Source organism: Schistocerca serialis, chromosome 3 (genome assembly GCF_023864345.2).
Source record: "Schistocerca serialis cubense isolate TAMUIC-IGC-003099 chromosome 3, iqSchSeri2.2, whole genome shotgun sequence".
Taxonomy (NCBI): Eukaryota; Metazoa; Arthropoda; class Insecta; order Orthoptera; family Acrididae; genus Schistocerca; species Schistocerca serialis.
Window position 1 is genome coordinate 1,016,076,898 of NC_064640.1, and position 21,230 is coordinate 1,016,098,127.

Genomic DNA, 21,230 nt, shown 5'->3' on the forward strand with positions numbered 1-21,230 from the left:
CGTGACTCGAAGAGCTACAGGATGAGTTTACCGTACTCCCCTGGTCACCAGACTTTCGGGGTTTACATCTGTGGTGTGCATACTGTAAGATCTTCGGTACACACACCATCAGATTATTTGACCTGTCGCTCTAACGAAGTAGGCGAGTGTCAGCAATATGTCTCGTGGTCTTATGGTGGCGTGTTTATCTTCTGCCGTTAGGTTAGACGATAGAAATGCCACTTGCACGCTTAGAGTAGCAGATTGACGGTGATCAACTTTAAACAGACCTTGATTAATTTTCAAACACATTTATTAAAATAATAACAATCATAAACGTTACTTAACTTGATTCTGGATGCTATTGACAATTGACAATCTGAAGTTCTTTTGGTCTTGGTACGTAAATCTTATTCTCACATATCTCTGATATTTGACAAAGTGTCTATACATTTCTCTTCATGGCTATGTACAGGAATATGATAATCTTATTAGGCGCAGACTGAAACTTGACTATAGACTGGTACAGACTAATGCAGACTAATGCAGACTGATGCAGACTGATGCAGACTGACTAATCGGAGGTCTGTACACTCGTTATAATACCTCACACGTTCAGGTATCACTGCCCGAGTGTGATCCGCGAGGAGAAAAGGTTCTACGTTAGCAGCAACCTCACTGGCTGCGAGACATATTAATACGCAGATCGGCGGAAGCAGAATTTGGTCCGTCTCTAAGACAGCGCCATCTCGTAGACGGAGACGGACGAGCGCTGCGCCTGCGCTATTGTGCTTGGTGGGGCGCGCTCTAGTGGGAAAGTTGTGTACGCGCTGACTACGCGGAACTATGTACACAACATCAAATCGAGAATCTGTGGGACCACCTCGATCGGCCTGTTTGCCCCACGGATTCTCAACCGAGAAATGTAACTCAACTAGCGAAGCGCTTGGAGTTGGTATGGCTCTATATCCCTGTCGGTACCTTCCAGAACCTCACTGACTCTCTTCCTGCGGGATCATGCTGCAAAAGATGATTATTGTGGTTTTGTGACAGGTAGTCATATTAATATGACTGGACCGTGTACTTATGCTGGTCTGTTCTGAGATACTAGATTGAGTGGTTCTGGAATTGTAACGCTTTCACAAATTAAGGAAATGCGAAAAACCCTTGCCTTATGCATCTGATACAGGCTCTTTACTTGCCTGTGTGGTCCTTGTTTTTCCTGACGTGCGGGAAGTTAGTATGAATTACGAAAGAAGGACTTACCTTACGGGTAGGTAGGGGCACTGGAAGCATAGTAAACAGTCAAGGCAGAAAAGACGGTGTGATGCATCGTGGAGTGACGTGTTCTCAATAAAATCAAACAAAGAAGAGTTATGAAAGCTGTATGGGACTGTATGAGAGTGAACTGTCATGGTCCATTAAAGAAAGCTAGCACCAATTATAATATTATTAAAGCGGTGCTGAGCTAAGCCCAGCCCAAAGCCTGTAGATTTGTTCTACAAAGATTAAAAAGTAAAGTTTACAGTGAGGTCGCAAAAGTCATGGGGTAGCGATATGCACATATTTAGATGGCGGTAGTATCGGGTACACGAGGTATAAAAGGGCAGTGTATTGGCGGGAACTGCTATTTGTACTCAGGTGATTCATGTGAAAAGGTTTTCGACGCCATAATGGCCACACGACGGGTATTAACAGACTTTCAACGCGGAATGTTAGTTGGAGCCAGACGCATAGGGCATTCCAGTTCGGAAATCGTTAGGGAATTCAATATTCCGAAATGCACAGTGGCAAGAGCGTGCTGAGAAGACAGATTTCAGATATTACCTCTCACCACGGACAACGCAATGACCTTCACTTAACGATCGAGAGCAATGGCGTTTGCATAGAGTTGTCAGTGCTAACAGACAAGGAACACTGGTTTAAATAACCGCTGCAGTCAATGTGGGACGTACGACGGACGTATCCGCTAGGACAGTGACGCGAAATTTGGCGTTAATGGACTTTGACAGCATACGACCGACGCTTACAGCACGACATCGCCTGCAACGCTTCTCCTGTGGTCGTGGCCGTATCGGTTGGACCCTAGACGACTGGAAAGCCGCCGACTGGTCAGATGAGTCCGCAGTTCAGTTGGTAATAAGTGATGTTAGGATTCGAGTGCAAACCCCACGAAGCCATGTACCCAAGTTGTCAACATGGCACTACAGTGTAAGGTGGTAGTGGCTCCATAATGGTGTGGGCTGTGTTTACATGAAGTGGACAGAGTTCTCTGGTTCAACTGAACTGATCATTGAGTGGAAATGGTTATGTTCGGCTACTTGGAGACCATTTACAGTCATTCAAGGACTTCATGTTCCCAAACAAACGATGTCATCTCGCTGGGCCACAATTGTTCGCGATTGGTTTGAAAAACTTCCTGGACTAATCGAGAGAATTATATGGCCAACAAGATCACCCGACATGGATCCCATCGGACATTTGTGGGACATGATCGAGCGACCAGTTCATCCTGCACCAGCAACACTTTCGCAGTTATGGACGACTATAAAGGCAGCATGGCTGAGTATTTCTGCAGGGGACTTCCAAAGACTTGTTGAGTCCATTCCACGTCGAGCTGCTACACTACACTGGGCAAAAGGAGGTCCGACACGACATATGGAGGTACCCCATGACTTCTGCCACCTCAGTGTATGTTATTTAATTTCTGTAATGTGCCAACTGCACGTGTACTTATAGTGACTTACGAACAGAAGAGATATTAGACCCAAAAAGAAATGACGCACATAGACTCATTCTCTCTCTCACCCCCTCGCCCCCCACCCCCATCGCATACCCCAAGCTCTCTCTCTGTGTGTCTTTCTCTTTTACACAATGGATTTGACACCTTCTTAGTCGATGTAAAAGCGTGGTCGTTTGGCTTGTTGAAGGTTAAGAAAATTTAAGGGAAAAAATTTTGGAAAGCGACAAATTCCATTGGAAATAAATAATTATACGGCGTAGATTAGTATTTTATGCGATACATATCAACTCAGAAAATCTCGTGATCCTACATATTGGATGAAGATGCCACCAGAAAACATTCAAATGCCACCAGCCGCGTGTTCCACTAGGTAACAGATAACTTTGCCACAGTAAGGTAATGTTGCACCAAACATCTTAGTGCGCCAAGGTTCACTATGACCATGCTCAGAGAGACGGAGAACATAAATAATCGTTGGATTAAAAGTCTTCAGAGTTGATGAAAGGTTTAAATAATTCAGTTTAAGGAAATTTTGTCACGTTATTGGTTACATACTATACGAGTATAATGACTTCCTTATTCAGGCCCTGAAGGTCCAAGAGATGTCAACGGTCCGCCGTCTCATACTCTGCCATTTGGAAGCCCCAACTCGTTTTACGAGAAAAATTACCTTGAAGTCGGAAAACTGCACATATACTGTATAAGCACTGAAGGTGCAAACATTTAGTGGAAGAAAGATCGTGATTTCTACCTGTGACCTTAACTGAACAAAGCTAACATCTTTCAAGGCCAGAAAATCTGAGACAAATACAGAATCCGATTCTGCACTTCGCCCAACTGTGCTCTGCGCATTTACTCACACTTTGGAAGCACATTCATATTACTAACTGCATCAGAAAATAAATTTCCTTTGAAGTGAACACCACGTGGTGCTGAACAGACTCACAGCCAAGGCACTGCCTCTCAAAAACACAAGAAAAAACTTAAATTCACACACGAAATTAATTTTACTGTAATTAGCATGATTTTCCCCTGCCATCCAAAATGTTAATTCATACCCTAAATTAATCCTACCATAATTAACATGATTTCCTCCCAACATCCAAAATGCTGAAACAAAGATTGTTAAATGTGAACGTCACACACTAAGTAAATTGAAATACTTCCATCCGCAAAATTTCCGAATACATGTCCATTCTCACCACGTCTCAACAACAATGTGTGTTCGTACCAGGTGAGTGGAAATTGTCCCTAGATTACAAAAATGGTTCAAATGGCTCTGAGCACTATGGGACTCAACTGCTGAGGTCATTAGTCCCCTAGAACTTAGAACTAGTTAAACCTAACTAACCTAAGGACATCACAAACATCCATGCCCGAGGCAGGATTCGAACCCGCGACCGTAGCGGTCTTGCGGTTCCAGACTGCAGCGCCTGTAACCGCACGGCCACTTCGGCCGGCCCCTAGATTACACGTAATGGGGATAACCAGCAGAGATAACCAAGACACCCACTTGTCAACCTAACTACCATCTGCTCAGAACCTGTCCTGATGGTCAAGTTAAACCGTTATGCCTTTCCACCTAAGCTACCACTATTGGAAAAATTGCACTAGGAGACAACAGTTACCGGCTACCCTTAGAAAACTCACACTTACTCATCTTAATTAGACATACACGATGAAGTAATAGCAAAAGGATGTAAGAAATATCGAGAATAAAATCACTAACTCCCTTTCGAGAGACATGCTAATTTCAGAAACAGATAGCGAGTCTTAATGCAAAGCGGGACAGACCTGCAATAGCAGAAACATATATGGGATGGATCCGTCTCACATGTGTCAGTCTGAATGTTACTAGTCTATGATTACTTTAACTTCTAAAGTAGTTTAAGAGTCTTACGTAGAGCTCCAATTTCGTTATCGTTTGTTAAAATATAGTTAATTTCAATTTTTACTCAGTTTATTCGTCGCCAAGTCCATTATCTATTTGCCTTCATTTTGAAGAATTTATTAAGGATAAACATATTGCTAAGCTTGGCAAATTCTAATAATAAATTATCTCTGACGTTCCTGCTACTATACTCAAAGCTTCACTTTGGAGAATCATTCTTTATTTTTTGTCTTATTTTTGCATTAACTGAACTTCCCTGTTATCATCTTTTTCTGACATTTATCTTCATAGAGTTCTTCAACCTCCTCATCAGCCATAAGCATGTTTGCGCATGCACGAGAACTATTTTCTGCTCTGTTACTTCTGAAATAAAATGTATTTGCAGGATTTAATTCCATTTGGTTTACGTTTTTTCCTGAAGTTTTGAAATCTATTCATACGAAATTAAAAATTATGCAGTTGGATTTATAGGTCTCATGTTATTGTGCGTTTAGCCATACTTCATGTAGAAAATTGAGGGCTAGTAAGTAGCTGAGTGTGCCTCTTGGCCTTAGAACCATTACCGGTACCTGAGTTCAGTAGTCTCAACGCTTTTTCAACCAACGTTTCAGAAACTCATATGTGGCAGCAAGATCTTCCACAAACCCATTCATGATCCACAAGTCTGACGGGGTCCAAACGGATTTGCGAGGCAAGTGAACAGTGTTAAACCTTGGCGGAAGTATACTCACAGTATTTCCAGTCCAAGCCAGACTGCTGTTAAGTCCCAGAGCAAGAGATCAACAAGAACAGTTCGCATGCTGATGACGAATCGGCTGACCCGTCAAGTAGCCAATCAATATTCTCATTTAGCAGTCTGCAGTGCATGTAGGTGACCATCCCATCCATTTTGATTCTCCACAAAGTTATACATCAAGAAGGCTTTCTTATGGTTACTAATATCTGTACCATATGAACGTTTGGCTTTTGCTGCCCTGTCCGGTACCCTTAATCCTCACCAAGAAGTTGTGAAAAGCTTGTCCCAGTTTTTAGCAGCGTCACCTTTGTAACTTCAGTGCCTAAGGGCCTGAATTTTGAGCACAAATGACGTAAGCTATCCTCTGTTTCACTAACGCACTGTATTCGAATTATTTTAAGTCTTTTAAGAGAGAGGCAATGCAATTGCGCTGCAAAGTGATAGCGATTTTTCTTCAAATCCTATTTCATACAGAAGGGTCGTTACCCATCAAATTAAGTAATTATACACTGACGAAAATAATTTCTGCACTCCAAGAAATAATTAGTAAAGAGTAATGAAATATCACGAATACAGCTCTCTGGGTAACATATTTAAGTGATTAGCGTTGCAGGATTACAGGTTAATGTAAGCGCGAGGTAAGCTATCGCAAATGTGAAATTCTGGTATATTAATAACCATTGTAGCCGCCAGAGTGTTGAATCCAAGCATACAAACGTGCATGATTGTGTTATACAGGTACCAGATGTCATTTTGTGCGATGGAGTTCCATACCTGTTGCATTTGGTCGGTCAATACAGGGAAGGATAATGCTGGTTGTGGATGACGCTGGAGTTGTCGTCCGATGATGTTCCACATGTGCTCGACTGGACACAGATCTGTTAATGTAGCAGCCCAAGGCAATATGTCGACTCTCTGTAGAACATGTTGGGTTATAACAGCGGTATGTGGGCGAGCATTATCCAGTTGGAAAACACCCCCTGCAGTGATGTTCATGAATGGCAGTACAACAGGTCGAATCATCAGATTGACGTAAAAATCTGCAGTCAGTCGGATAACAACGAGAGCACTTCTGTTGTCAAAAGAAATTGCACCCCAGACCACAACTCCAGGTACATCCAGTTTCTCTAGCACGCAGTCAGTTCGGTTGAGGCCGTCAGCTGGCATTCTTCTAACCAACACACGGCTATCACTGGCACTGAGGCAGAACCAGCTTGCGTCAGTAAAACTACTGACCTCCACCCAGCCCTCCAGTGAGCTGTCGCTTGACACTACTGAAGTCGCTAGCGACGGTGGATTGGGGTCAGCGGAATGCACGCTACAGGGCGTCTGGCTCGGTGCTATCCTTGAAGTAACCGATTTGTAACAGTTCGTTGTGTCACTGTGGTGCCAACTGCTCCTCAAATTGCTGCTGCAGATGCAGTACGATGTGCCAACGGCATACGCCGAACACTATAGTCTTCCCTCTCGGTAACGCCACGTGGCTGTCTGATGCCCGGTCTTCTTCATACTGTACCTCCCCTTGACCACCACTGCCAGCAGTCATGTACAGAGGCTACATTCCTGCCATGGCTTCCGGCAGTATTGCAAAAGGAACCATCGAGTTTCTCGTGAGGTGTTGACAATGGTGTTCATGTTTGTCCTGTAGTTCGTCCAGAGAAAGGTCTTGGACAGAGGGGCAGTTTTGGGCCTCGAACGCATCCACAAGCATTTCCACAATTTGGAGGGTATCATACAACAAGCCCATTGCCATGAGAATAGGATGGGCAGTAGCTGGCATAGAACATCAGAGGGCACGAATGACAGTCCAGTCACACTTATGGTGAAGGAGGAAAGCGGACATTCTGTCCTCCCATTGTTCAGACCTCCAGTCAGCGAGCTGGTGGCAGAATTAGCTCTGGAGGCGTCTCATTTGACGTTTGCCTCGAGGATCGCGAAACTGCTTCCACCGCCGGCGGTAGCGGTTCTTTTGCACCTTCAGCTCCTCTAACAGGGGAAGCTAATCGTTCAGGGGGGTTAACGCCCGAGATACAGTGGTGTTTGAAAGTTTCACAGCTTTCTGTATTTTGGCAGTAACGTAATCCACGGCACGGTCTATATTGGCTGGTGTTGTCAAGTCGAGGTCGTGTTGAGTCGTGTTATTAAGTACCCTGGCAAACTTGTCTCAATCGGTGAGGGTCACAGTGGAATGAACGTCAAATGAAAGGGCAGCATCGGTGAGGTGCAGGAGTACTGGGTCATGGTCGGAGGCCAAATTGTGGACAGTTTCCTGTGAAAACTGAGCAGCAATGTTTTTGAAGATGGCCACATCCAGAACATTCTGGCTGGCAGTTAGAATGGACTGGGATATGGGTAGGTTTGTGGGGCCATAAACCGATAGCGCTAAAGTATCCTCCAGGTCAAGGAGGAGCTGGCCTTTGGGGCTAGAGACCTGAGAATCCAAGCCAGGTGTTTGGCATTGAGACCACCCCAACGATGAGCCTGTCAAAGGATGTCAATGTGTGGAGGTCTGCTTCCAGCAGTGGATTGTTTTGGCTCCAATACACTGCTGCAAAGGTAATGACACCAAGGTGTGTGGAGAAAGTAACTGCTGTGGCCTCTATGTGTTCCATTTGCTGGAGAGTCTCTTAGGTATGGAGAAAAGCTTTGTTGGAGAACACTGCCAAGCCTTCACCACAGTGGTCGAGGCAGTGAGAGTGGTAACACACCATGTTGTGAAGGCAGAAAACGTCTGCCTGTTTGAGGTGAGTTTCTGTGACCAGTAAAATATCCACACAATGGTCATGGAGAAAGGAATTCAACTCCGTCTTCATTTGTTTGATGCAATTGGCATTAAAAATGGGCAGGGGCGGGTGTAGTAGTAGGCAGAGTAGGGATAGGGGCAGAGGGCTAGGATCCAGTCACAGGTGTATTGGAGGGGGCTGCAGCTGGCTCCTGTAGTCGGTGTGCAGTGGAAGCCATCATGGAAGATGGACAATGAGGAGGAGATCAGGCTGCAGCAGCAAAGGATGTCACGTGGGTCTGGGCAGAAGGGGGCACAGGTGCAACAGAACTGTCTGGTGCCTGAGTTTCTGGTACCAGAGCAGCTGCCAAGGGCGGTGCACCGTGCTGGCCCTGCAAGACAGGGAAGTTGGTCGTGTCCCACTGCAGTGGGGGACGGCGATTTGTTCTTGGTTTCATTCTGGGAGAATGGGAAGACTTCAGTGCCTTCTGGTAAACAGGGCACCTCCTCCAGGATACCATGTGGTGTGGATGGTTCAAATGGCTCTGAGCACTATGGGACTCAACTGCTGAGGCCATTAGTCCCCTAGAACTTAGAACTAGTTAAACCTAACTAACCTAAGGACATCACACACATCCATGCCCGAGGCAGGATTCGAACCTGCGACCGTAGCGGTCTCGCGGTTCCAGACTGCAGCGCCAGAACCGCGCGGCCACTTCGATCAGCGTGGTGTGGATCACGGGTCGTGCCCAATCACCTGGTCCAGGTAGATTTCTCCAAGGTGGGGGCCGTGCAGTTCTCCACTAAACGTGGGCTGGCACACTTAACACACGACAATGGCAGGGAGCAATGATTCTCAGTATGTCGAAAACGTTGGCATTTGCAAAACAGATTATTGGCCTGTTGCGGCCCTCATACGATTCAATCCGGACATTCGTGTAGAAAAGGTACCACAGTTGGTAAATCCGCTCTATCCTACCTCCGGGGAAGGGAGACTATGTGGATAGGGCAGGGGATCAACACCCGGGTCTCAGTATCCCTCTTGCTATACTGGTGGACCAAAGGATCTTCAAAACAGAGCCGAAGCAGTTCCTTCTTGACCTCCTGTGCCATAACCTCTGGTGGCAAGTCCCTGATGACGATTTTGGTTTGGCGATTACCTGACATCTGGTGGATAAAGTAAAGCATCGCCCTTGATCTGACAAAGTAGACAGTGGTAAGATATGAGATTTTCACTCTGCAGCGGAGTGTGCGCTGATATGAAACTTCCTGGCAGATTAAAACTGTGTGCCCGACCGAGACTCGAACTCGGGACCTTTGCCTTTCGCGGGCAAGTGCTCTACCAAATGAGCTACCGAAGCACGACTCACGGCCGGTACTCACAGCTTTACTTCTGCCAGTATCTCGTCTCCTACCTTCCAAACTTTACAGAAGCTCTTCTGCGAACCTTGCAGAACTAACACTCCTGACCGAGCGAGGTGGCGCAGTGGTTAGACACTGGACTCGCATTCGGGAGGGCGACGGTTCAATCCCGCGTCCGGCCATCCTGATTTAGGTTTTCCGTGATTTCCCTAAATCGCTCCAGGCAAATGCCGGGATGGTTCCTTTCAAAGGGCACGGCCAACTTCCTTCCCCGTCCTTCCCTAATCCGATGAGACCGATGACCTCGCTGTCTGGTCTCCTTCCCCAAACCAACCAACCAACCAACTAACACTCCTGAAAGAAAGGATACAGCGGAGACATGGCTTAGCCACAGCCTGGGGGATGTTTCCAGAATGCAAGGTTCGCAGAAGAGCTTCTGTAAAGTTTGGAAGGTAGGAGACGAGATACTGACAGAAGTAAAGCTGTGAGTATCGGGCGTGAGTCGTGCTTCGGTAGCTCAGTTGGTAGAGCATTTGCCCGCGAAAGGCAAAGGTCCCGAGTTCGAGTCTCGGTCGGGCAGACAGTTTTAATCTGCCAGGAAGTTTCAGTGGTAAGATAGTCGTCCCTACTGTAGAGCAGGTATTTCACATGGGCAAACAGCTCGCAATGGGCCTAGAATGAGCCGCTGGAGCTCAGTGTTCAATTTTGTATAATTAGTGACATTATATACCACAGTAGGGGGTATCCTCTCTTTCTTCTGAGGTCTTGACAGGGTCTCTTGAGAGAGAGGGTCGGGAGCAGGAGCCATTTCCTCAACCACAGGACCATCCGGTGCAGGGTCACCCAGGAGGAGGTATCGGAGCACGATCCGCTGTCACCACGGCCTGCGTGGGCGGAGGAGCGTCTGGGTCAGGGTGCCCAGCAGGCTCGCCACTGTGGAGGTCAGACACATCCGAGGCGTTCGCCGTCTCACTATGAGAAAGATCAGTTACTAAGCGGTCAGGTGAGTCGTCGGGAGACGACGACACGGAAGAACGGTCCCTGACACGGGACGGTGGACAGTCGTCACGGTTATCGGTTTCAGTGGCGGTGGTATCCACCGGCGATTTGTGGCGCTTGGCGAGATTCAAACGATCCTTCGCCTGTTGCGAGGTGGGCAGAACATCTAGCGCGACAGGAAGCCGGGGTGAGCGGCGTTTGCCGCGTGGGGTAGCCGCACGGTGTGAGGCGCCTTGTCACGGTCCGTGTGGCTCCCCCCGTCGGAGGTTCGAGTTCTCCCTCAGGCATGGGTGTGGGCGTCGTCCACAGCATAAGTTAGATTAAGTAGTGTGTAGGCTAAGGTACCGATGAAGTCAGCAGTTTGGTCCCATAAGACCTTGCCACACATTTCCAAATAGTTTTAAGTGGCGTTTCCGACACGGTTCACCCCGAGGGGCGGCGGTGGAAGAGTCGGAGAGCCGCGAAAATTGCTCCGCGGATTCCTCCATGATACACATGGGTCTGCCTGACGTAGCTAGGGACACAGCACGAGAGGACTATGTACACCGAAAACTTCCCAGCTAATCTGGGGCAAAAACTACGAAATACCAACGCCGACAAGGCAGGTAAACAACGCTGATATACAGTGAAAAGTACAACGATACGACACGGACACGCACTCGTACAAGAAAACACTTCCAGGGACCCAGCCTGTAGCACGCGCTCATGACCGTTGCAGCGCGTACTTAAAGCAAACCTGACTAGTACCAATCTAATGCGACCGGCGTGAAATTTAAATAGACCTCATCTTTCAGATGAAGAAACACGCTTACCAACTTTCGTGTATTTGCCACAAACTTATTATTGGTGTTGCGATTTTTTCAGTCAGTGTAATTTCACTTCGAAAAATCTTAGACAAAAAAACGTTCTTATCAAATGAAAAAATACTAATTTTTACATGTGGGCCAGTCTGTTGCCTATTAGTTACTGTATTATCTTATTTGGAAACTGCAGATCGATAATCTTTTAATTTAACAGTTCGACCTCAGCTCTTAACTAAAAGTAGCAGCTCCGCTCCTGTTACATCTTAGACGCGAATGGGTACTTCATGAAAGTGTTTAACTCACTATGAATCTGCTGTTTCTGGTAATCTCTGCTGTACACACTGAAATGTGTCTCTACGTTCTCACTTATCATGTTAAGAACTACATGCACAAATCAAAGAAGAGAAGAAGTATAATTATGTCCTCCTGTCCTTTTTTAAATCACAATAGCAGAGCCAATATTATTTTCAATAATACAAGCACTCGGAAGTTCCGAACTGCGGAGCTACGAGACAGAGCAACCTTTGAATGCCCTCACAGAATAATAATTACAAAAAAATCTTTAACTCAAACAGAAAATCACCCCTGGCGTGATTGCATCTTCCAACTCGTTGTTATCAGTGTGTGCTCTTTCCGAAGCTTCGCGGAACTCGATCGAATCAAAAGCAAATAGACAAACAATGAAAGCTTCTGACGTTTTGCCTGGAGCCCATGAATCCTGTGGTATCAGATGGAAGCACGTACAGTTGTTGTGTAAAGCTGAGTAACGATGGCACGAAGCACAGAAGCAGCCACACTGAAAGGGTAGCCGCTATGGAAACGAATACTCACGAGCAAGCTATCATCGTTTCGGTGGAGACGCAAGATGAGATTTCTGTCAATATACGAGCCTGCTAAATTTCGCTGCCAGTTACTGCCCCGAAAGAAAGGGTTCTGATAGTACACCAAGCATACTGTTTTTAGCTGCAAGGATGTAGTCTGAACGATTAACCGTGTGCATTAAGTGTTGGCCATCGAAAGGTTAAACCCGACTGGTTGTGAAACCGAGGCTCAGCTGATAGTCCTCTTAGGGAGGGAATAATCAAGAAAAGTTGAAGTTTATATCCACCTGCCATCCGAGAACAACTAATGGAGTTCCCACAACATCCTGTGCTATCCTGCACCACTGGTCTGACACTGGCAGCAGCCAGACTAGTGCATGGGCTGCCGTTAACGCCCCAACACAAACGGCTGCATTTGGAGTCGTACCGTAAGTGGGAAGCGGTGTTACTCATGGAACCATGGTGTGGGGAGTCATTGCATATGATTTCAGGTCAAGTTTGGTAGCAGCTGAGGGAATTATGGTACGTCAGGGACATTCTGCCTCCACAGGTGTTACCTCTCACGTGACAGTATCATAGCGCCATTTTTCAACAGGACAGTGCTCGTCCGCTCGTGCCACGAGTATCTATGAACTGTCTGCGTGATTTTGAGTTATACCTTTGGTAAGGAAGGTCCCCGATAGAACATCGGTGGTGGCAGCTCGAATGTTAACTATGTCCCAGTATCAATAATATATAGGTCCAGTTACTCGAATTATTGGACAGCTTACCTCAGGAGAAGATTCAAGCGGTTTGCGATACCCTATCCAACAGAATCAATGGATGCATCCAGGTCAGAAGAGGTGCTATGTGTTACTGGTAAGTTCTTTGTAAATTTGATTCGATTCCGTAATCTCTGAAATACGAGTAACATAACATACTCTCTCCACTCGTGAAGTTTTATTTCGTTTCGTCCTCCACTTCTGGGTACCCTACTTTTTTCGTCAGTGTCCAGTCCTTATCATGTCACGTGCCTGCAAACCATGCGGCATTAAATCTCTCGGTGGACAGTGGTCGTAATGTTTTGCGTTTATGTCTGAACGGGGGACTTGCACCCACGAATGAGGGCCGAACTACAAGAGGGCAGCGGATTGTTCATTACAGAAGTGGATGTGCACCGGAACATGTAAGAGGCGACGACTGCTGAATCAGAGGTCGTCATACAACTGCTTCGTGTCTGGATGCCTGGTGGACGAGTCACTTCCTATGTTGCTTACATGTGGAATCCTTGGACGCCCAACGACTTTGTAGTCCAATCATAGCGACCGTGTGTAGGACGAAAGTACTGATGCACTCCTCTGTGGCAGAGGACGTAGCATCAAAATGGTCATGTGGTGAACATGTGAGCTGGTAATTGCGAGTTCCAAACAGGAGCAGCGGAATGACGCTGAACTGGAGAGGAAGCTGATTCAAAGTACCTTCCGGCCACACAGATTTATATTTCCTGTGACTTCTTTGTGGCTTAAAGAGATTGCCGGGATGTTTCCTTGTGAAAGGGCTAAGCTGATTTCCTTCCCCAGTCGAAGCATGTACTCCCTCTCTTATCACCTCGCGTCAGCGGGACGTTAAACCCTAATTTTCTTCTAGTTGCTGTATCGACTGGATTTGTCTCACCTGGGTGGTGTTTCACTGCATGGGCAAAGACTGTAACAGCTTTCGATATCGAGATACTGAAGCAACCACAGTTTTCTATAATATGACGATTTATAAGTCTTGTTTGTGATTTTTTTACCCTCGACATAATCACAATCAGTAAGTGCTGATTATTAATATATATACTGTATTTGCCCTTCTGTTATCGCATTCTTTCTTTTTTTCAGACTTCATAATCTCGTCCTCACCAATGTCATAATATTTAATACGGTGATGTACATGTAATCCAGTGTTATATCGACACCAGACAAAGATTAACAATCAATAGCTACTTAGGCTGAAGCCTGATAGACTCACTTCTTTATGTAACAACCCCAGTGATGCTTATGAACTCAGGTAGGGAAATTATATATGAACACGAAAGTCAGGAACCTTGAAATGGTGGAATTGCAAGTTTGTAGAAACAGCTTAGTGATACCATTATATATTTTCTATTGTGTGCATTTATTTTCTGAATTTTCTGAGAAAAAGTAGCGTAATAGAGTTGACGTATGTCGACATGATGCACTGTAGTGTTTCTTTGAGCTGCGAGAGTTAAATTTAGCATTTGAACTCAATAAATAGTTCCCGTCACACACTTCCTTCGCTGCATGCACCAGTATAGGCGGTATTCGTTAAAAATTGATTACAAGTTCTACAACCTGACGTTTCTGTTTTAAATTTTAGAGACCTTTCAGGCCAGTGTAAATAGCAGTGGAATATATATCACCTGGTAATAGCTAACAATGTGTGTAACAGAGCCGATGTCGTCACAGTGAAAATTTACACCGCGACTGATTCTTACTTTTAGTGTCTAGCAGCTTCACCCTCAGAATAATGTCGAACATGGAGATTAAATCAGTTACAATTATTTATCTTGAGGTAATTTTTCTTCAGGAAACTTTACTATCTGTGTCCGCGTTTGCTCGTACGTTCCATTTGTTACGTGATTATGAAAGGTTTCGGAATTTTACAGTAGAAAAGAGTAGAGAAACGCGTTTCGACCAATGAGCGAACTGTCACGTTATTCAGGAGAGAAAGATGCTTCTCTTAAGATAAACTACAAAATTTCTTCATTTGGACTAAAAGATGGTCTTGGGTTGCGGGGAGGGGTAAGTCACATAAGCACGTTTCTGTGACACATGTAGGAAAAAGTACATTTGTATGGCATAGTTGGCTGGGAGCAGCCTGATTGGGAAGGTTTTCCCTATTCTCCGTGCACACTGGCAACTTTCCTTTGCGAAGTGCGATATTTGTGTGTTAACTGTGTCCGATACATGTAGATGACTGTGTGTAGTGTGGCGTCGTGTTTGTGTTGTGTGGAGATGAGGGAAAGGAGGGCGTGAAACCCGCTGCCGGCACGTAGCCTAATCCTCTCGAATAGCATCAAGGGGGCCACCATCCGAGAGACGTATCACCATCAACAGTATCACTTGCCCTCACTCCATGAGACACTGCGGACAGGATTGGAATTTAATTCTGGACATTGGCACAAAGTGTGGTCATCAGGAACATTACGCTACCACCCCTCTTCCTCTTTGACTTAAAGGCAAATCGAAAATTTGTAACAGCGGATGATATACCTGCCGGCCGAAGTGGCCGTGCGGTTAATGGCGCTGCAGTCTGGAACCGCAAGACCGCTACGGTCGCAGGTTCGAATCCTGCCTCGGGCATGGATGTTTGTGATGTCCTTAGGTTAGTTAGGTTTAACTAGTTCTAAGTTCTAGGGGACTAATGACCTCAGCAGTTGAGTCCCATAGTGCTCAGAGCCATTTGAACCATTTTGATGATATACCTGTGCGGTTACCCATGCAATTACTGACGTCACCCTTTAGCTCTGGTGATCTGACGTGTACCGGTGTATTCAGCGAGGCTGCTGGTGCAAATGTAGGTGGCATCAAGAGACATGTGCAATGCTAAATGGATGTTCTATTTTTTCTTCAGAGAAAACTTTCGTATTAAAAATGAAAAGTTAAAGCGTTGAATGTCTCTCGGCTATTTATTTAGCTCAAGAATCGTTTTAGGCTTACAGTAGCGTTCCCAATGTTGTACATTGAAGCGCCAAAGAAACTGGTATAGGCATGCGTATTCAAATACAGAGATATGTAAACAGGCAAAATACTGTGCAGTTGTTAGATCGGTCATTGCTGCTACAATGGCAGGTTATCAACATTGAATTGAATTTTAACGTGGTGTTATTTTTCTGTGCGACCATGTCACGAGTGTACTGTGAATATCATGAATCGGGTAAAACATCAAATCTCCGACATCGCTGTGGCCGGAGAAAGATGCTGCGAGAATGGGACCAACGAAGACTGAAGAGAATCGTTCAACGTGGCAGAAGAGCAACCCTTCCGCAAATTGCTGCAGGTTTCAGTGCTTGGCCATCAACAAGTGTCTGCGTGCGAATCATTCAACGAAAAATCAGCGATATGGGCTTTCAGAGCCAAAGGCCCTTGATGACTGCATGACACAAGGCTTTACGCCTCGTCTGGGCCCGTCAACACAGACATTGGACAGTTGATGATTGGAAACATGTTGCGCGGTCGGACGAGTCCCGTTTCAAATTTTATCGAGCGGTTGGATGTGCACGGGTATGGAGACAATCTCATGAATCTATGGACCCAGGGTGTCTGCAGGGGACTGTTCAAGCTGGTGGGGACTCTGTAACGGCGTGGGGTGTGTGCAGGTTGAGTGATATGGGACCCCTGATACGTCTAGATACGACTCTGACAGGTGACATGTACGTAAACACCCTGTCTGATCACCTACGCCCATTCATGTCCCCTGTGCATTACGACGGACTTGGGCAGTTCCAGCAGGACAATGCAACACCACACGCCTCCAGAACTGCTACAGAATGGCACCAGGAACACTCCTCCGAGTTTAAACACTTCAACTAGCCACCAAACTCCCCAGACATAAACATTATTGACCACATATGGGATGCCTTGCAACGAACTGTTCAGAAAAGATCTTCACCTCCTCGTAATCCTAAGGATTTATGGAAAGCCCTGCAAGATTCATTGTGTCAATTCCCTCCAGCACTATTTCAGACATTAGTGGAGTCTATACCACGTCGTGTTACTGCACTTCTGCGTGCTCGTGAAGGGCCCTACACTATATTAGGCAGGTGTACCAGTTCATTTCGCTCTTCATTTCATATATGGATGCTAATATGACAGCATTTAGAGAAACATACTTTAAAATTACAGATGTGATAAAACGCCGAAGCTATTATTGGTCACATAAAAAGCAAAATATTTACTGTAATTACAACGCTGAAGCTCTGCAGTTTAATTAATGTTTATAGTTATATAAATGTATTTAGACTAACAATTATTGATTGGATTACAAAATACATTTGAAACATAAAAATTTATGACTGACATCAAAGATGCACCTTCTGATCTCAATATTGGCAATAACTACATCTCTCGAGTAAAAGAATTAAAATATTTAGGTGAATGGATTGCAGAAAATTGTAATGAAAAGAAATCTATCAGGTCAAGAGTCCAGAAAATGGTGACGGCGTTTCGGTTAACAAAAAAACCCTTACAACAAAAAGAGTCTCTCGTGGAACTGCAAAATACGGCACTACACAACAGTAATTAAACCCGAAGCTCTCTACGCATCTGAGGCACAAAACCTGCAACACAGAACACTAAAAGGGGAATTAGAAGTGAAAGAACGTAAAACAATGTGGAAAATCCTAGGACCAAGAACTAAAGATGATGTACATTATCCAAAACCCAATGCAGAAATATATAAAAATATCTCCAAAATAACAGACACAATGCGCATGAGGAGAATCCAATTGTACATCTACATATACACTCCGCTAGCCACCAAGCGGTGTGTGGCGGAGGGCACAACTCGCCCCCCCCCCCACCCCACCCCCCCTCAACCCCTCTCTGTTCCACTCGCGGATCGCGCGAGGGAAAAACGACTGTCTGAACGCCTCAGTACGAGTTCTAATTTCCCTTATCTTTTAGTGGTGATCATTGGGCGATTTGAAAGTTGGTGGTAATAATATATGCTCTACATCCTCAGCGAAGATCCGATTTCGGAATTTAGTGAGCAGCCCCTTCCGTTTAGCGCGTCGTCTATTTGCAAGTGTATGCCCCTTAAAACTTTCTATGAGATTTGTAACGCTCTCGCGATGGCTAAATGTACCAGCCACGAATCTTTCTGCTCTTCTGTGGACCTTCACAATCTACTGAATGAGACCCAGCTAGTAAGGGTCCCATACAGACGAACAATAAGACTGGACGAACTAACGTATTGCAAGCAATTTCCTTTGTTGAAGGACTGCATCGAAATCTACCAATAAACCGCAGTCTAGAGTTCGCCTTACCCGTTACTTGTGTAATCTGATCATTCCATTTGAGATCATTTCTAATAGTCACACCCAGATACTTCACTGATGTTACCGCTTCCAAAGACTGATCATTTATTTTGTACTCATACATTAATGGGGATTTTCGCCTTGTTATTCCCAGTAGGTTACAGTTACTAATATTGAGAGATAACTGCCAGTCATTACACCACGCATTTATTTTCTGCAAATCCTCATTGATTTGTTCACAACTTTCGTGTGATACTACTTTCCTGTAGACTACAGCATCATCAGCAAACAGTCTAAGGCCGCTGTCAATACCATCAACCAGAACGTTTATGTAAATCTTAAAAAGCAGAGACCTATTACGCTGCCCTGGGGCACACCTGAAGTTACTCTTGTTTCTGTTGAAGTTACCCCATTCAGGACGACATACTGCTCCGTGTCTGTTATAAAACTTTCTATCCAACAGCATATGTCACTGGGTAGACCGTGAGCGCGCACTTTTTTTAGCAAGCGACAGTGCGGAACTGAGTCGAACGCCTTTCGAAAGTCGAGAAATATGGCATCAACCTGGGAGCCGGTATCTAGAGCATGCTGTATATCAAGCTCAAAGAGGGCCAACTGTGTCTCGCATGGCCGCTGTTTCCTAAAACCGTGCTGGTTTCTGCAGATGAGCTTCTCAGAGTCTAGAAAGGTAATTATGTCTGAACACAAAGTATGTTCCACGATTCTAGAACAAATCGATGCCAGTGAAATTGGCCGGTAATTATGTGCATCCGATTTTCTATCCTTTTTATAGATTGCTATGACTTGGGCCTTCTTCCAGTCCCGTGGAACTTCCCGCCGTTCCAGTGATCTGTGATAGATGACAGATACGAATGGTGCTATATTTGCAGCATAGTCAACATAAAATCTTACGGGGACACCGTCTGGGCCAGATGCCTTCCTGGCGTCTAAGGATCTTAATTGATATACTATCCGAGATACGCTAAACACTATGTCAGCCGTCCTTTCTTTTGTTCGATAATTGAAAGGGGAATGGTGTTGCAGTCCTCTATCGTAAAAGAGTTTTTGAAAGCTAGGTTTAGAATTTCGGCCTTCTGTTTATCATCATCAGTTACATTACCTGTACTGTCAGCAAGAGAAGCTATTGAATTATTTGTAGCGTTCATAGATTTTACGTACGACTAAATTTTTTTGGGGCTATTTTTGGAATATGCAAATAAAATATTGCTTTCAAATTCGTTAAAAGAGTCTCTTATTGTCCTTCTGACAGCTGCTTTCATTTTTCATAATTTCTGTTTGTCAGCGGGGCAGTGACTACGTTTAAAACGACTGTGCATAATTCTCTGGTTTCTCAGCAACTTCCTAATACGTTTGTTGTACCTAGATGGATCCTTTCCCTCCCCTATACTTTTGCGAGGCACATACTTCTCTAGCACATGGTGGACAATACCTTTAAATTCCGACCAAAGATGCTCAATATCTTTGTGTCCCGCGGTGAATGCTTGGAGCTGACTATGAAGATATTCATTAATGACACTTTTATTTGCTTTCCCAAACAAGAAAACTCTATGCTGCTTTTTTTTTTTTTTTTTTTTTTTTTTTTTGCAACTTCCACTGACATAGAAGCCACAACGACTTTATGGTCACTAGGACCTTCTTCTAAATTAACTTCCTCAAAAAGATCAGGTCTGTTTGTCGCCAAGATATCTAGTATGTTCCCATCTCGAGTTGGTTTTATGAGCAATTGTTCAAGGTTGTATGTTGAGAACGCTTCTACAATAACTTCACACGAATCTTTGCCTCTGCCCCCTGTGATGAACGTGTAATTTTCCCAGTCAATGGATGCTAGATTAAAGTCTGCACCTATAACTAATGGATAATTTGGATATTTACTTCCTATGTACTCAAGACTTTCCCTGAAACTTAGAACTACTTAAACCTAACCAACCTAAGGACATCATACACATCCGTGCCGGAGACAGGATCCGAACCTGCGACCGTAGCGGTCGCGTGGTACAAGACTGAAGCGCCTAGAACCAGCTGCCAGCACCACAATTAAAGCAGTGTTTCCTTTATTTTTTTTTAAACAAAGACTCACTAACAGCCTTGTATTTTATTGTACTGCAGCGAAATGACGGTCATCTCTCGTCCATATTACGTTATGATTCTGGAACTGAAATATGAACACTTGTCTCCTTGAAAAATGCACTGCGGACTATGGATGCTTCACTCATGAAACAACAATGGTATTGAATCGATCTACAGATTTTATAACGCCGTCTGTAGCAACCCTATGTGCTAAGGAAGCTCAGATGAGGTCTCTAGAGCATAGATACCCTGTCACTAATCTATGCACGCACTATGGTGCGTACGTCGAGCAAGCGTTCTCTTGGGAGAACGAGTGTTGTGACAAGACAGTAGACCTGGTGTAACAGGTAAGATTTCTAATGTGACCAGACAACATCTTTTCAGTGTTTCATAGCGCAACGAATATATTCCCACACCTACTGTGAACGGAGCTGATGATGTCTGTGAGGCAATAATGGCATATTGAGGGATTAATTTATGGCATAGCTCCATTTACGTTATGAAGATTTTATACCTTCACCAACAGCTTATCCGGAAGACCAATTCACGTTCATTTGATTGATTGGAGGGTGTGGTGAAAAGAGAGGAGACAATGTTCTGGCTCAGCTGTGTGTGTATGTGGGGGGGGGGGGGATGAGGGGGGGGGGATATATCGGTTTTGGCAAATGTTGAATTTAACCGGTGGTCGTTTAAAAGAATATCTATAATTTTTCGTAGAAATTTCGAGTAAGTAGACAATAACGCAACGGAAATCAAACAGAACAGCAGGAAATTTTTAACGTCCTAATGTCCATTATTAAGCAATCGAGTATTTATTAAGCAGCTAAATTAAGACACACATTCTCAGTTAGTTGTGCGTCGACGTACGTTATCATTCTTTTTCAGGAAAAGAACAGAAGAATCCACTTTCAGCAAATTATAACTGATTTGTTTTGGCGGGAGCGACTTATTATACTTCAGAAACAGATGTATCATTCATAGAATAAAATCCTGCCAATTGACTCTAATTACTGTATAAAATGTTCGTTAACAACCGCCAATGATTTGTTTTGTTGACAACCACCAAT

General features: G+C 44.7%; 1 non-coding gene across 1 annotated transcript; it reads left to right on the forward strand.

The window, feature by feature from the left end:
- Positions 1-9,938: 9,938 nt before the first annotated feature.
- On the forward strand, positions 9,939-10,013 carry Trnas-cga (transfer RNA serine (anticodon CGA)). Its single transcript has one exon. It is a non-coding gene; the product is annotated as a tRNA-Ser (tRNA).
- The last annotated feature ends 11,217 nt before the right edge of the window (positions 10,014-21,230 follow it).